The 14,070-nt window shown below is 41.0% G+C and overlaps 1 protein-coding gene across 1 annotated transcript in view; it reads right to left on the bottom strand.

Moving 5' to 3' along the window:
• The window catches only part of CRYBG1 (crystallin beta-gamma domain containing 1), a 95,650-nt gene extending 81,641 nt beyond the window's left edge, over positions 1-14,009 (bottom strand). Inside the window, exon 1 of the mRNA XM_015621107.3 lies at positions 13,932-14,009. The gene's annotated coding sequence lies outside the window, so the exon portion shown is untranslated. The remainder of the gene's footprint in view (positions 1-13,931) is intronic.
• Between the last annotated feature and the right edge of the window lie 61 nt (positions 14,010-14,070).

Here is a 14,070-nt window from a genome sequence, read left to right on the forward strand (position 1 = left end):
CTTGTTTATAGGCACAGAGCCTGTTCCCAAGGCTGTCTGCTGGACTACCAACAACACTGTCTGATGTAATGGCATGGTGCCAGTCCATCACTTCTTAGACCTTAACTCTCTGAAAACTTCTTTGGAGCGCTGATCTACAATCACTTCATCTTGGAGAATGAGCTGGAAGCGGGATCTCCAACACCTGTGAACTCAGCTACTGTCTTCCAAACATTTCTTGCCATGGGAACTGCTCCTGGGTAGATGTGGGGCTGAAGAGTCTATAGGTGGGCCACCCTATCCCCCCACAAATGCCTTGCATCTCTGGACAGTCTCAGAAACCATCTTTTCTTTCCAGGACCTGCTCATATTGCCCAAGACTGAGAATATTTACACCCATCACATCCTCCTAAATTCCTGCAAATGGTGAGGAGTCACAGAAAAAGGCAACACCCTTCCTCTGCACAGAGGTAACTTCGGGGCCAAAGGCAGCAGGGTCATGACAGGAACTGAATGGCATCAGCAGCACCATTTCAAGTCCTGGAGCATTAGTCAGTGCTGCCTGCTGGTCACATACCCTGACTTCTCTGCCAAATACAAGCTGGCATCCTGGCTCGTGCCAGCAATGGTGCTGACCACCATAGTGATAATAAGGATTACATAACGAAATACCACAGGGAGGGTAGAGCCCAAATTGTTTCCTTATTGTCCCTTGATTGTGATTCGACCTCAGGAGAGATGCAGAAGGCACTGGCAGTGCCACAGCACCTGTTCCTCCCCCAGGCACTCTGGAAGCAGGTCACCAACATTCAAAGCTGCATGAGCACCAGTGGAAAATATTCATGTTCGCAGTTTTGGGAGGTGCTCACTACTCCTCCAGATGCCCCCAATGACTGCCTGGTTTGTTCATGTGTCCTTCAGCTTTGTGGACTCGGTGACAAAGGACCTAAACCAATGAACCCCGGCTTATTAAAAGTATTGGAAACTGAAGTTAAAAGATCCCCAAGGACAAGAATCTTGCACTCAGGCTGAGGAGTGTTTGAAACATGGGAAGAAGTCCAGTTCTTTGTTCCTCTGATAGGAAGCACAAGTGGCAGCAGCAAAATCTGTGGATCTTCATGGATATTGCTAGATTAGAAAGCCCTTCTATTTGAGTACAGTAACCACACACACATGCATCCCTGAACACAAGTGAGGGCCACGGCTCAAAAGCAAAACAGACTACTTAGAACACAAGTGCAGAGAAAAAGATTCTGCCAAACCCTTGTTCTGAGGAGCTGTTATGGTAGTGATTTCTCTGTTTTGACCAGTTTCTAACATATCCTGTAAAAACCCGACACTAAAGTTCAGAAAATGGTGTACTCAAAAGACTCTCCAAGTTTTTGTATTCACAGGCTAAAATTACAAGGAAAAGAGAGGCAAGTAAGGGCAACTCAGGGAAGATACAAAAAATGCTAAATCAAATAAGTCTGTCCACATTTTAGTATCCAGTCAGACAGTATTTATTTTCATTACCTTAACTCTCAACAGCTTTTATTTCACAGCTGTTTCCCCTGACACTTAATGTGATTAGAGAGATAAAGGCAACTGCATGTGTTCTTCCCACAAACTGAATAAGAGGCTACTTGGAAGAGGGGTTCAGAAGTTTTCTCACAAGTACAAATGACCCAAACACTAGATGGAATATTACACACACTGAGAGGGGGGGAAAAAAAAATTAAAAAAAATAAAAGCACCAACTAGCAAAATATACCCTTGGAGAAGCACCCTGATTTCTTTTGAAAGTTAAAACAAGGAAGCACATGTATCTCACACACATCATGGCCTGCTGCTGCCAACACCTGGCTGCTCACACTTGCTTCATTAGATGACATAAACACTTAATTTGTCATCAGCAACAAAATTTATTTATAATCATCTACACATGTAATGGACATCCTGCTAGTAAGAAAACTCAGTCAGTAAATCAAAATGCACACGTTAGAATGAAAACAATTATGTCTTGTATATCAAATTAACTTCTGTTTTTAAAATTTATGTAAGATCTACTCTACACATCTATGCTGCAATACAGCCTGCGTATCAGTGAGTCCTCTGCAAGTAAATAAAAACATATTTCAGATTTATGAGAGAAACAGATCAGATGGTGGATCGTCTGGGGAATATTACATCTAGAAAAAGAACTGAGGGAATTGCATGTTGGAAAAAAATAAGTAGTATTACTGATGAGAGAGAAATCCTTCTATCTCGGTCGCAGAGTCTCGACCAGGAAATTCATGGTCAACTCTTGTCAACTCCTACTTCATGTGAAACACCTTCAGAACCGATACATCTCGCTGTGGGAAGAAATGAATACACAATAGCACACTGCTTTGGCAGCTATCCTATGGTAATGACAGGAGAGTTCCACTTCAACTGGAAAAGCCTACCCAGTCCATTACTGGGTGAGAAACAATTCCATGGAACATACTAAAGAACAGTGGGAACAGATGATTTCTGGACTTTGACAAACCTTATCAAACCAATTATCAAAATGTGGAGTCTTTAGAGCATAAAGGACTTGCTTTAAGCTGGATGCAGGAGAAGCACTACTGCAGAAAACAAGCAGGGAGGGGGAAAACACTGTTTAAAAGAATTACACAAGGAAATATGCCAAAGGTTGTCAAGTAACTCAGATCTAACTTAGAAGAGATTAGACATGTCCAAACAGGTATGCAGCCCTTTTTTTTTTTTCTTTTAAAAACAAGCAAAGCCAAGCAAAACTAAACTGTAGAGTATGGCAAGTCAATCATAATGGCAGTGATATTAAGTACTCACCCTGATTATATTTAGCAAAGTCATAAAAGAAAGAGAAATATTTAAAACAATTCCAAGGAAAACAACTGACAAATCTTTGAAGACAAAGATAAAGTAAACAGGCATCCAAGAGTGAGAAGTGATTCAAATACCTAACAGTAAACATCTCTCATGGCCTAACTGTATTTTGTACTTTTAGAAGAAACTTGACAGAATATTAGAACATAAGTACTCATCACAAAAATCTTAATTACATCAGGCAACACTACAATGTCATCAATAATACTCTGCTCAATATTTGAACTTGCTAGAGCACACGTAGACACAGAAATTGAGAATTTAAAGTTGCCAAGTTTTTGTTGGACACTTCCTGTTCAGTTCCTCCCCAGCAGCCAAAGCAAGCACCCCTGTAACACGCAATCCTCCCTCGAATACCTCCAGGTGAGCCCTGGACTATTATTACTGCCTCCAATGCTGCCCCACTGGTTTGGCAGCTAGTGGGACATTCTTCCAGTGCCAGCCAGCAGCTCCTGCCAGGCTCACACACAGCGCTTCTGAGCACTGTACTCTGCAGTGGGGAGAAAGGAGATATAAGCCCCTTAAATCTAGGTTCATTTAGGATTCATAAAAATACTCAGGACTAAAGCACTACACTGTTTCTCAATGTTTATACTTGACGTCACTTTTGGATCGTGTTTTTGTATTAAAGTCTCACTACCACACTGTGGCTAGAACTTACAAGGGGGAAAAGGGGGACTTTTCACATAAAAAGCCCAGACTAGTTTATCATCTGACTAGATATACTTCTGACAAAAACTTACATTACAAAGTATATCCTGATTTTCTAATTTTTTGTTTCTTTGTAAGATATCCCAATCTTAGGAATAAGACACGTGTAGAAGTGGCATACATGCAGAAGTTTTTTGGGATAAGACTCCTATCTGTTTTGAACTTCAGTTCATAAAAATTAAAGTAACTTCTAAACTATGCTTTGATCCAAAGATAGTGTGTTTGCACCAACAAATAGTTCTTGAAAGTCAAGATGAGAAGTTGGTTATCTTAACAGCAAAAGCTGCATTTAGACCTCAGAATTTAATATGTTAATTTTAATGTCTTTGTTTGATTTATTAACTATAATGAACCAGTAGACAGTACTGTTGTAACTCTGTGCATTTTTGTCCTTTCATATTGAATTACAGTGAAAAAGTGAGGTCATTCCCACAGAATCTAACTTACCCATAAATTTATTTCATACAGAACACTGAAAATCCTGTGTTAAAATTACTAGCTCCACCTCAACTCAAAGGCTATATAGCAAAGTTTTCTACTCGTCCCAAGAGAAGATATCATCTAGATCTTATTGAAGAACTGGTTAGTTCAATTACCAGTCGCTCCAAGCCACAGATACATGCCCTAAGATAGTGCTAACAATCAGACAGACTCATGAGTAATAGTGCAGCTCTGGCTGCCCTTGGATTTCTACTCTTCCATCAGAGAGGACAGAAACATCCATAGTTCAGGTTTGTCAGAACCTTAAATACACACACTTTCCTGAAAACATCAGGGGGTTTAAACCCTAATAAAGGAGAGCCCTGGCTATGCTCCATTTCTGACAGGAAATGTGACAGGAATGGGCATTGAGCTGTTCATCAGGAACCAGGGAGTCCATTTTAAATGTGTACATTTATTATCTGCAGGACTGTCACTTATATTGTACTTAAAATAGTCCCCTCTGGAATGTTCATAGGCCTCTCAGCCTCTTTTTTAATTCTTCACCTCATACACACCCATTAAATTACACAAGGACTAAACAGCCTGATAAGTTCCGCTCTGAAATTGCAAATGATATGTACTCATTCAGAGCTTTTGAAAGATGCCAACTTTTTTTTGGTCTTTTGTGCTGTTATTTATATTTATTATTTGCATAGTCAAAATCAGACTCCATTATTCCAGACATTTGATAAACACACAACCAAGCCACCACAGCCTGGGAGAGATTACACAGTAAACTAACAACACAGACAAAAGGTGTGAGAAAAAGATTTCTTACTGCCTAATCTGAAAAGCGACATGGGTACCTCCCACTGAATAAGTTAAGGAATCCAGCCACAAATCAGAAGAATCCCACAAAGCTAACTCAGAACACATCTACAAGGTTGGGTGAGGCAGACATTTGCATTCAATGTGTCCAAGTCCAAATCAGCCAGGTAAAAAGCAGCTGTAGTTTACAAGCCATGCCACTGTGTTAGCCAGGTGCTGTGTCTCCACATTCACCCTTCCAGGATGACTGTGCGAGCTTATTCTCAGTGCTGATGGTGATTGATTAAGCTGTTTTTGTTAATGGTAGACAAACTCAGCTACATTGCTTCCAAACAGAAGGTACCTTGCTCCTAGACAACTTCTCCCCCACCCCAACTTTTGCACACAGCTAAGGGGTGTCACAAAGATGCTTCAATAGGAGACAACAGGAACTCCAGCGTGTATCTGCAGGTGTCCTCCCTATACCATGGAGAATGAATTATTTGTACTTTATCTGTAAAACAGTATAACCATGGGTGAATCATCAAAACACTCCCCTTGAAGATGGAGATGGCACTCTAATGTTATAGAATCTTACTAATAATCATATGGTTTTATCTTGTGCTAAATGTGTTTATACTGTACCAAAATCCTGAATATATACTTTGTCACAAGAATTACTGGTTACTGGCTAAATAATTCATAAGTGGCACAGGATTCCCAGCCAACAGTAGGAAAATGTGCCAGGACTGCTAATCATGCAGCACTTCCCTGGCTGTTGTGGAATGTCCACCATGAAACCCCACTGGTGGGTTTTCAAGGAATTAAAATTATAGAAACCAAATCAAACAGATCAGTAAAACCTTCTGAAAGTCAAAGAATAAGAAACTATAGGCACTTCCCTAGAAATCCACAGGTTCAGAGTGACACTTGGAATTACCTTGCACTACTCAGTGCCAAGTCTCTGCAAGCCCTTAGTCTTCATTTTATTCTACCATCAAACATTATCAGCAGCACGCCCTTGTGACAGTGGGAGCTACCTATACATCTCTTGTACATGAAAAGTGTACAAAATGATGTGAGTACAGAGAGGGGCCACCAAGATGCTTAGATACTGGGGTATGAGGTACAAGAAACACCTCTAAGAGAAGAAACCGGCTGCTTAACAGGAGCCAATCTCTCCTTGGAGGAGCACAGGAAAGGACTGAGAGGCAAAGGGTACAAATTGCAGCACAAGAAATTCTGCTAGCCATCTGCCAGGAAAAAACAGAAAACCTCCTCATTTCTTAAAAAAAGCGTCTCCTCCCAAGTCCACTGATTTTCAAGGTTCTCTCGACTAGCATTAATTAGAAATCATCTTCATGATCCCCATGAGCCCTCAGAGACTGTGTTGTGGCACCTGCTCCTGGCCATAAAGAAGGGACAAATGGAAAACGATGGTTCCACTAGGCCATGCAACCTAAATGTTTTCTGCTTGGATGTTTATAATCTGTGAACTTGGGCACTGATCCTTCTGAATTTGAAAAGCATCAGACAGCATTCCTGACCTACCGCCTTGACTCAGCAGTAGCACCACAGATGTGGCACCAGCAACAGCTCAAAATACTCTGGAGACAATAGAGAAGTAGCTTACAAAGAAGAGCGACCAACTATAAAACAGCTGGTTAAATGGATGCATGGGGGTCCCTCTATCTACCTATATTTCTTAGAGAACTTATGTAAACATTACAAGGAGCACTGTAATAAGGTATCCTTACTGATTTTTTTTTATATTTTCTTTTGTCAAAATGTTGGAAAAAGTGAAATATGTAAACACCTTCTTAAAAAAGGAGTTTTGGTATTTGATCTTTGCGTGCTTTCAAGTCTTATCAACAAGAATGGAGATTTAATCTGAAACAGAGAGTAGTCCATGAGCTCTAAGTGGTGTCCAGGTGTTAGAAAGACAAATGACTGGTTGGTAGAATTGGTAGAAAAAGAACAGCTTTAGGGCCTGACAGGTTTCAGTGATCTCACACCCAGAGGGAGGTTAACAAAGTTGGAAAAATAAGGATGTGCCACTGACAGCAGACACAAAGAATGCAGAATTTATGAGCCACAAGGACACTGGGCAGAACCCCCAGGATGAGGAAGAAACTAATAAACCTCACCCAGCAACTGTGCTGAATGAACTCTGACTGGGTAAAAGGTAATCCTGCAGGGGGAGATCCCAACCACCGACTCACAGATCATTGACCCAAAAATCCATCAGCCCAAAAGAGAAACACCATGGGACTGATTAGCACGAGAAGCGAGAGAATCATTAACCAGTAGAAGATAGAACAGTAATTAATACCAGAACTATGAACTTGTAGCCAATTAATTAAGGCTTCTGTTTGCTAAAATGTACAGTGAAACATTTTGGTAGTGCTAGCTTTGTGGGTTTGACATCCAGCACCCCTTTCTGCACAGAATTGTAAGTAAATCAAATACCTTGACTAGGTGTGTGGATTGACCCCTTGCACACAGAGTAAAAGAACCTATTTTGGGACAACAAAAATAGTAGTTGAGCTTCTGGCATTGGGCTCAACCCAAAACTCAGGATTTGGGGAATTCATCAAACATGTCTCTTCTAAAAATTTTCATAGCTCAGGACATTTTTAAATTTTAGTTTGGTTAACTTTATAACTGTGAATTCTAAATGAATAAAGGATTCATGTACCAAAAAGAAATTTTATCCAGCTAATATTGGTGGGGTTTTTTTTAATTTTATATTTTTATTTCATCATTTCCAAGTACAGTTCCAGAATAATACAGAAGACATTATCTTATTTTCCTTAAATAAATACTGTGGGGTTTTTTTTCAGAGAGCATTAAAGGAGGCCAATCTCTTATATTGATCAGTCTTTGCCTATCTTTCCCTTCTTGTCTCGAGGGAGCACTGAATGATGAAATATTTGATGAGAGATTGTGTGAGCTCACATTATGTGGCCGCATGAACAAACACGTGTGAAGATAAGATGTACAGCAGAAAGTTTGCTGCTGTGACGAATACAAGAATTGTCTTGTATATACAAAGATACACCACAATCAGATACATTGCACTCATGGAAACCACTGATGACTTCTGTCTGTTTTGAAAGCTGAAGAAGGGATTTTTTTTCTTCCCTTGCACAGGAACCTCTGGTGACAGAACAGGTCCTCATGTTTTTATTCTATTTTTAAATGCAAGCTGCTAAAGGAAGAACCACCTAGTATTAATAGTTCCCCATCTTTCCTACCACAGGATTATATTTCTAGGAGAATTTAACTTTCCTAAGCATTACTAATTTGGCTAAACTTCTGCAAATCAGACCATAGGTGTAATAGTGTCCTCTCCCCTATCTCCTGCTTCCCCTGTTCTCTTTCTCAAGCATCTGGGAAAGGTTTGTTTCCCATGCCTTTCCCAGCCGTCCCAAGAAAATGAGGAAGTAGGGATCAATCCCAGCTCCCCAAAGAAACTTGGAAAGTCTTAACCACAATCAAATGAATAACAGAATATACTGGATAACAGAAAGTATGCAAAAACGAGACTCTCAAACCAGACTGCTCATGAACAAAGAAGGTGCTTTAAAGCTTCTGTTCTGGTAAAAACCAGAACACAGTTTTTGAAGCTCACAACTGTTTGACTTTGCACTGTAGCATCTCCTACATGGAAGCACCAGCCTGGAAGTATCCCCCATATTGCATAACACTGATGGAATTCAGGTGCCCAAGTTAAGATGTTGGAGGTGTCACCTTCAGGCAGCTTTTAAAGTCAATGAGAAAAAACTTGCACTTCTAAGATGCAATTCATTTAGCCTGGTTTAGACACTCACCTTAAGGTCAGATGCATTGCACGCCAGACATGACTATTTGCCCTCCTTGATTATAAAGTAAAGAACTATTTCAGATGCAGATATCTGAAATTAGAGGATATGGATGTCATCTTGTATATGAAGTAAATGAAACTAATTATATTGACCCTTTCTATAACATACTAATTTCTATCCACAAATGTCCTGCCTCTTCCCTGAGATCACCACAGGTACATTTAAAGTACCAGTCTTCTCTTTGTTCCATGCAAGCAGGAACCCACTAGAGTGTGCAGCATAAACTGCATGATGTAAATCTTGAGAGGATGGAGAGGGAGGGGAAGATGGGACAGAGTTGCAAGGATCAAGACATGGAGAAAAGGAAGAGACAAGAGAAAGATGTGTCAAGAAAGAGTAAGGACTGAAGGAGTAAGGACTGAACTACTTTCTCATTCAGACAAGTGGTACTTGCTGAATTGGTATATATTCAGTATTCAACATTGTTTTTAGCACTCCATGCATTACTAAGTGCCAACTGTACGTACCTGCATTCAATAAGAGCTTCTTGTTTGTGCACCTTCCTGGGTGGTTTCTATAGTGGTGTTTTATAATAGTAATTACCCAAAACACCTTCCTTTTTTTTTTTTTGGTCACTATTTCCAAGTGTGGATCTGACACACCAAAACCAGAGATGCCAAGACTGGCACCTAGTTTGAGTAGGATAGAACCAGCTTTTTCACATCACTCCTTGTTTTAACAGTCCTTGTTTTTCACATCAGTACAGAACTCCTACCACCTGAACGGAGCTCAGCACTACTGTGGATCAAATTCACCTGGATACAGCAAGGTACACCATCTCTTCAAATAAACATCCAACAAACCAGAAGCACCCAAAAAAATAAGGAAAAAATAATTCAGTGTGAATGGCATGAATCCACTAACCCACTTCTTCATTTTTTTAAGATTTTTTTCTAATTGAAGTGAAAAAGCATGAGAAAAGAAAGTTAGCAATTCCTGTGCACCACAGCAGTCAGGAATGAGGTGCCACTCTTCTCTACCAGGATCTACCCTGACATCCAAGCAGGCTGACCAGGAAGGCATCAGCAGTTTTACTGGTTCATATTTTTCAGACTGCCATCTGATTTTGAGAAGGACAAAATGAAAAAGAGAGTGTTCTTCACCCTGGTGTTTACACAGCCACCAAACCCCCAAAATCAGCAACACAGAAGCAGCAGTTGAGGTTAAACTTATGCAGGAGAGACAAACTACTACTTTTATTACACTGATGTCATTACATTTCCACAGGACAGTATTTTTTACTTCTTAAAAATGCAAAAAAAGCAAATTAATGTTTTAGCATGTCATCCCTCTTATCTTAGTATTTTTCCATAACATATATTTTTTTCTAAGGACCAATTTCCTCATTAGGTCAACAGTACAGAAAAAAACTCAGGAAAAAAGTTCTGCTTTAAATTCTTTGATCATATCTTAAAAGATCTTCATTCCCCTATAAAAAAAGTTTAAAATACTAAGTCTTTATTCCTAATGAACACATTAGGAATAAAGACTTAGTATTTTAATTTAACCTTTTCCATTTCCACCTTCCACTAATTGCAATTAGGAATACTTGCAGAAATCCATATTCAGTCTTACAAAATAACACAGGTGAATGTTTCCTTTTTCTTTTTTTCATCCACACAACACACAAATGTGAAGTTACACATATAAAGTGCATTGAATGGAGGGTTAGTACTTTACAAAACAGCAAACTGGGTAACAGTTTTCTACATTTTATTCTTGTCAATCAATTGAGCTACTAATGGTCTGTGTTATTGCACACTTTATTTTTCACAGGATGAAGCATTTGTTATTTATCTTTTTCCAAAATGTGATGTTACATGTGGGCTCCTTCACCTCTTCTAACACAGAAGTCACAGAAGAGTAACTTAGAATAAGAACACGGAAGTAGGGAAGAGATAAGAGATCTTGGTCTCACTGACATTTTCTCCACTAAAAACATAATGTTTCTTCACATTCAACATATCTCAAGGATGTGCATGTCCCTCCCTAAGATAAGGTATAATTCCACGCTCTAATTTTCCTTGGATGAAGCCTAATGCTGTTTCCCTCTCCTTATTTTTATGCTATTATCAAACTCTTACTAATTTTTATTTCCTTGCCAAATCACTGAAGGATAACACAAACACAAGTTTCTTTGCCTTTACATATTTAGCATGTTGGTAAAGGCAAGCTGAGTTCATTTAATCAGGGGAGGGGGAAGTAATAAAAACAGGGGGTGTTGCTGGTGCTAGTGTTTCCAACACATTCAATATCAAATATCTGTGTTACCTGAAACTGAGGAAGCAATAAGCAGCAAAAAAATCCTCTTTTTTCATGGTGATTACACTGACACATCTCAGGCAAGAATCTACCTACTGTCACTTATATGGTAGCCAGCTCATAACTGGACCAAGTAACTTGTCTGGTCTTGACCATCAAATACAAAAAGCTCCAGATTTATACAGTAGCATACATTGTGAGAAACATTGCTAAACAAACACACCCCAAGGATAAACAGCTTTTTTTTTTTTGTCCTCCTGCAGTCAACTTCCTGCTGCAAAGTTCAATTCCAAGCCATCGTCTTCATTTTTTAAGTTGCCATTGGGTGGAGATCATTCAGTGTCCAAACCATGACAGCTGTATAAAGACATGACCTCCAAGGGACCACGTAAAAATTGGATTCATAACATGATGTGGTTACCCACAGCATGGTGACAACTGTAATTATTTTTCTTTCTTTTTACTGCACCTTTTTCTGTTTAGAGGCTCAAACTTGCTGTTATCTGAGGGAAAGATATTCTACGAGCATTTGACAGAAAAAGTAATCAGAAGAGTTAATCTGGCTGCCTTGACACCAATGACTGCAGGCAGTACAACACACATTTCATACAGACAGGAGAATGCACACATGTAATTTCAAGTTTAAGAGAGCTGGGATGCTTAGAAAAACCTGATGCTTGGTTTTTGTCACAAGATTTTTTTTTTACGCCATGCTGGGTACTGCTCTTCCAGATAAATAACTAACAGCAAGGAAAAGTATTGGCTACCTGAAAAAATAACATAAGACAAAGAAAACAGCTGCTGATGATATAATTTTTAAACTGGAGTAGCACATAAATAGGTGTCTTCAAACTGACAGCTGCTGTGCTTGCCATGTGCCAAACCATAGCCACTAATTAAGCATCTCGTATCTTCAAAGTCAGCCCTGTTAAAAGGACACTATCTGCCCTATACAGCATTCTGGAGACCAAGCATTACAGCCCACCATGCGTGTAATAAAAATAAAACAGTTCAAACCATGTCTTCTGAGACGTGCTACCATAATCTTCAACATATTTTTAAAAATCCATTTAGTGTTTTTTGGCTGTATACTAAAAGCTTAGTTCATTCCATTTTATCTAAAAGACAAGGGTGGTAGAAAAAGCTACACAAAGAGAAGAAGCTTGTGCTCTCTGAAGATGACCAACTGCAGTTAGTGACATACTTGTGTATTTTCGTGTGCTGAAGCACAAACCCAGCTTGTCATCAATAGCAGGATTGCTTCCCTGACCAAAACCCAAACCCCCAGTATTTTGTAACAGGAGTTGCAACCCTGTCCTTTCAGGAGACGTGCAATTATTAGACTTCTCTTGTAATTTAAGCACAGAATTTGAAAACAAATTTATGCAGTAAAAACATCCTGGTATCTGGAAAAAAAGGAACCCACACTGAGATTAAAGACTTATGCCACTTCTCTTATGCCACCATTCATTTGCCCACATCTAGATACTCTATTCAGTTTTGGCTCCCTCAATCCGAAACACACTGATAAAAAGAGCACAGGGCCCCAGGATACTGAGGGGCTGGAGATCTTGCCCTGAGGAGTGGCTGGGGGAGAAGGCTCAGCCCAAGTAAGACATGACCACAGAGAGAACCCATCACCTGCCTGTCAGTATGCATGAGAGGGTCACCAAGAGCCACGAGGTTCTTCAGTAGTGCATGGCAGGCACAGCACAAGCTATGAATTGACATATGTTCCAGCCTTGTACCTGAAGAAACTATTTCACATACAGCAGTAGTAACAGAGTTTGGCCAAAGTTGTGCACTCTCTCATCTTGGAAGATTTCAAAACTCAAGTAGACACAGTCCTGAGCAACTGGGATCTGAACTCAGAGTCAGCCTTGTTTGGGGCTCCCTTCCTCCCTGAGCTACACTGTGGTCCCCTTCTGTTTAATCTGGCCTTTGGAAAGCAAAAGAGGGATCTGCTCCTGGTCAAGGTCACTAGCAGCATTGCCCTGAGCCTGGTCACTCAATAGCATTCTGAAATACATTATTTTCCAGTTTAAAAGTTCTGAAAAGCAGACTTCATTTTCTTTCCTAAAAATATGTAAACATAAGATGGGGTTTTTTTTCCCTTTTATAGAAGAGGTTTAAAGTCTTGAATAATACATTTCAATACCAAATACAAACATCATTAGACTATACTTCCATCAGGTTCTAACTTCTACCTGATGTCTATTTTCCAGCAAGTATGAATATTTTCATACAGACCCACCTTCTGAAACTTACACCCGAGAGAGCAACAGCTTACAACTTTTTTGTTTGTTTGTTTTTAATGCAGGCAGCACTGACACCTTCTCACTGCCTGGCTTGCGACGTTCAGATCTGAACAGTATTAACCAAACTTTTTCCTGACGTAGCCTCAAGTTCACCATATGCTACTGTGAATTACCTTCACGTCAGAGGTTCTACTACTCGGCAACCCCACAGTCTCACTGAGGTTCCTTGTGCTGTGGCCACAGGCTCTAAACAGCCCCCGGGGAATGCCTGTGTCCCCAAGAAGCCAGCATGCACTACACAGTCATTACTCATGGGAGACTTGGAACCACACTGGGGAGCAACAGCTGCGGGGAGCACTGTAGCAGAGTGTTGTCAAACCCTTCCCTTTCATCTTCCTTCCCTACTATGTCCAGAAAAAGCGAGCACGGAACAAGCCCACTGCTGCAGAAGAGTTAAAGCCACTCAGATGCGCCAGCCGCCCTTAGGAGGCTGGTTTGGGCCAGGCAGCCTCCCCCTGCTCCGGGCACAGGGCTGACTGTTACTTATTCACACGGGCGCTGCTGTTTGTCAACACGGCTCGGGCGCCGCTCCGCCAGCAGGCTGGGGCGAACGCGGCACGGCAAGGCGGCTGCGGGACGCGCTCTTCCCTCCTCGACAGAAAAACCCCTGCCCTCCAGCCGTGCCCGGCCCGCCGCTTCCCCCCACCGCCCGCTCGGGTGTCGCGCTTACCGCGGGGCCGGGGACTCGAGGGGCGATGCTGGCGGCGGGCTCCAGGCGGGCGCGGCACCGCCGCCCTCCCGGGGATGCTGCTCCTTCTTCTTCGGGCGCCAGTGGGGGAACGCGGGGCGCCGCTTGGGCGCGGCGGCGG

Source organism: Parus major, chromosome 3 (assembly GCF_001522545.3).
Source record: "Parus major isolate Abel chromosome 3, Parus_major1.1, whole genome shotgun sequence".
In the NCBI taxonomy this organism is placed as follows: Eukaryota; Metazoa; Chordata; class Aves; order Passeriformes; family Paridae; genus Parus; species Parus major.